This window comes from Pteropus alecto, unplaced genomic scaffold (genome assembly GCF_000325575.1).
Source record: "Pteropus alecto unplaced genomic scaffold, ASM32557v1 scaffold14, whole genome shotgun sequence".
Classification (NCBI taxonomy): domain Eukaryota; kingdom Metazoa; phylum Chordata; class Mammalia; order Chiroptera; family Pteropodidae; genus Pteropus; species Pteropus alecto.
Genome location: NW_006436810.1, coordinates 14,337,497 through 14,341,511, shown reverse-complemented (window position 1 = coordinate 14,341,511; position 4,015 = coordinate 14,337,497). Strand labels below are relative to the sequence as shown.

At 38.0% G+C, this 4,015-nt stretch overlaps 1 non-coding gene across 1 annotated transcript; it reads left to right on the top strand.

The window, feature by feature from the left end:
* Positions 1–1,817: 1,817 nt before the first annotated feature.
* On the top strand, positions 1,818–1,936 carry LOC112481310. The gene has a single exon (XR_003046867.1). It is a non-coding gene; the product is annotated as a 5S ribosomal RNA (ribosomal RNA).
* The last annotated feature ends 2,079 nt before the right edge of the window (positions 1,937–4,015 follow it).

Below are 4,015 nucleotides of genomic sequence, written 5' to 3'. Positions count from 1 at the left end.
CTATAGAGTCTAAGAATTGTGCTTACAGATAGCTAATTACTAAATCATTTGAGATAAGCAATTGCTAAATAAAAAATAAAGATCTCTCTAACTTAAGAAATCTGATATAAATTTCAAAGGTTTTTATTTAACAGTTAGACCTGATTATTCATATTTAAGTGAAGTTGTTTATTTTCTAAAATAGTTAATGTTTAACTTTCTTTAAATAAGACAGTTTCATAGTTAACTGATTTATAAAGCCTTATGTCTAAATGAGTACATAGGGTACAGGGAATCATTATAAGAACTACCTGCATTTTATAGGAGATATGATAAATTATGAAAATTTAATTAATGATTTATATATCTCTGTAACCATGTTTTTTATAAGTTAGTATAATTTACCCAAAATAGACTTCTCATGAATGTTTTATTTCAAAGCTACTCTTTTTATAATTTCTCAGGCACAAATAAATTTATGTTGCTGTATATAATATCGGTGCCTCTAGATAACAAGATAAAAAAATCAGCAACCTATTTAAATACTGGGCTTATGAGAGGTTAAGGATATGGGTATTCATAAACATGCTAAAATTTTGAATTCTTCTTAAATTTTAGCGTTGCTTTGATATTTTGGCATCACCTGAACAGTAAAAGAACTCGATGCATCTTAAAAATGAAACGGATTTTTTCCTTAGACATAATGACTTGTATAGAGTTATTAAGTGAATTACAGTGTAAATGTGAACGTAAATTTGTTTCTTTGTATTCATCTATTCTAATAAGAGAGTGGGAGTCATACATTGTTTTCTGTTTCTCATTCTGCTATGGCTTTGGTCATAAGCTGTTTCAAGGGCAGAAGACAGTAGCAATCCACTACATCAGTCTATATTTGATCGGATCATTGCTCATTTTTTTTCCTAAGCGGTTGTTAGAAGAAATAGCAATTCATGGCAATATATGGCAGTTCACGAAGAAAGCCAAGAACGTGTATAACCTACAGGAAACAATGGTTTTGTGTCACCTGTTGCCCAATTAAGAGAGCAAAGGAAAATTAAGTGCCCGATCTACATTGAAGAGTTGCTCAGCTTCTTCTGTAAGGACAAATCATTCTACAGCAAAGTTATAGGATCTGACTCCAAAATGTTTTTTTACAAATTATACTGCTAATTCAAATAAATTCTCACAGTCCTTGCTTGAAAAAGATAAAGAAAACATACTTCATGAGAGCAGAGGATTCAGAATTCTGCACGAGTACCAACATTGCATACCAAAGCTTGAGGCTTACTCTTGCAAATCTACATTTGCGTAAACCTCACTTTCCCCAAATCTGTTTTTTACCCATATCAGGATCATTAAAATAATGTCTGACAGTACCGTCTATATCTTCATATTTCCATATTGATATGTGTATATCTACATCTAAATATATATCATCTATCTACATACGCACATGCATTATATTTATTTGAAAATACATAAATATAAGGTTGGAAATGCATATATATAAAATCTGAAAGTACATTTAATAAACCTTGTCAGAGGCTTCTCATGGAGAACAGTTTATGAAATATCAATTCATTATTATAAAGGTTTATAAAATAATAAAACTAAGACTTTTAAAAATATTATAAAGTCTCATTTACATGTACATGCAGAATTTAATGGCTGGCATTAACAATCCATACAACTAGAAATCATAATCTCTCAATAAGCCCAAGCTGGAAAATATTCATGAAGAAACGGTGTTGATTTAATAGCTGTCGTGTGGCTGGAGAGCAAAACATTTAAAGTCTAGAACTAGGGCTGACATTATCAAAACAAAAACAGACCAAGAAGTCCACTGCCATGCCACCCTGAACGCGCTCGATCCCGTCTGATCTCGGAAGCTAAGCAGGGCTGGGCCTGATTAGTACTTGGATGGGAGACCACCTAGGAAGACCGGGTGCTGTAGGTGTAAAATATAAAATAAAGGATGTAAGCTGACCAAGTCCTTGCAATCTGTGAGGTCAAACAAGGGTTTCTTCACCTAAAAATAATAAATAAAATAAAATAAAATAAAACAGACCAAGTAGAATAGGGGCGCTTAAGCGAATGGAAAGGGGACCACCCTCCAACCCTGCTCAACCCGCTGGGGCTTTCTAGAGACTCAATCTGCTCATACTCAAACTGGCAGTTAAACTACTCATGTACAACATTCTCTTGCCTTATTTTCTGCATTACACTCTGCAGATAAATATCCGCTTACTACCACCTTCGATATTTAGTCTTCTGATTCAGGCTTTTTTTTTTTTTTCCAGTTCTTTCCTAAAGAATGCTCCTTTCATCAGGGTCAGAGAATGTGTAACGAATAAATTTGCTGAAACGGCAACGAAGCAGATTCCAAACTTCTTTTGCATGTATTACGAAGTATGCACCACTAGCTGAGACCACCACTTAAAGATAGTTCACAAGAAGACCTTTAAACGGAATTGACAGGGAGTCCTAGGTGCCCTCTGCCTTCACTTTTGACTTCTCAAAGCAGGTCACCAAACGGCAAAGACCAGCTGTGTGCATCAGCCAATCTCACAAACTCAAGCCCGGCTCTAAAGGAGTTTGATGCCAAAAATACACATTGGCTTAGTGTAAATTTATGCATCGACCCTTCTAAAGTCCCATCCCCATAAAATACTGGTATCGCTGGCTGGTAGGTGTTGGAAACCACCTTATCAACACATTACCTTCCTACAAAGGGATCTATAAAGAGAACATTGCCACGACAATCAAGAGCTTATAATGTCAGCGAAATCGATGTTTGGTTTTGATGAAGCAACCTGCTTAAATTTTTCAGCACCTAATTAACACGCTTAATCAATGGCATTTTAGTGTATTAGTGCATCATTCTGCAAACGTTAATGGTATATTATATATGTTCGATCAATATTACGGCAGTGGATTGTAATCTATTTCAACTAATGGCAACGGGTATTATTTTAAGTCTTTACTGCTCTGAATCCACAGGGATTGTAATATGTAATAAGATTCCTTAACTGTCTTTCACAATCATTGCATCAAAACATCTTACTCAACAAAGAATAAAACTGCATTATATCATCAAAAATACATAGGTTAAAAAAAAAAAATGCCAACACTTTTATCCTTAAAAGTCAGTATTAAGAACATAAGTAAAGCAGAGTATCTGAAGAAGTGTGACCTGTGACTTAAGAATCCTTTGTCTTTTGAAGGGAGAAGACACAGCCATGGGATGGCGAACGTCACCGAGAGGTGGGCAGCTCTATTTGAGTAAGGAATCTCAGGGTCCCTTGGACGGGCGGTGGGGGTGGGTGTTGAATCCCTTCTTTCTGAGATTCAAAGTCAACGAAACCTTTTGTAATAGACCCGGTGGCACCGAGGACCCGTGGCTGAGAAGTGCATCTGGCATGACAGCATCGCCCTGAGGCCAGACGCCATGTGTCCGAAGAGCTTGCCTGCCCTGTCGTGAAGCAGAGCACGGCATGGTGGGACTCTCTGAAACAGCAAACACCGACACCTGTTCCTACTCGGGGACCGGCGCCAGGCTGGCACCACCCGCCTGGCTCGTGACCGAAGCACGGCAGGTTGCTGGAGAACCTGGCACGATCGTGCCCCCTTGCCTTTGAAAGGAGTGCAGCCTTGGGATGGCCACACACCAGCAGCAGGCGACACATTTGTCGTATCGCTTTGGCAGAGGAAGTTGCGAGCAAACAATCTTTTCGGTATTTCTAGGTTTCCGTGAAATCACAGAAAAAGTGGCAGTTGAGTTAGAAGCGAGGCGATTTGGTCACTTGGATAGATTCTCCCAGCCTCAAGAGGGCTACTCAGAGCTCCGATGTCAGTGGCTCTAGAGAAGCCATATAGGAATGTCCATAAATAAGACTGAGAACAATGTATTCCCAGGGGAAATAGGCTGGACTTCCTCCTAAGCCATCGCAGAGTGCCTAAATTATCTGAATTCTTCTTAACTGACCATTTTTGCAAACTCAAATTCTATAGCAATATGCTCCAGGTAGATTTGGAA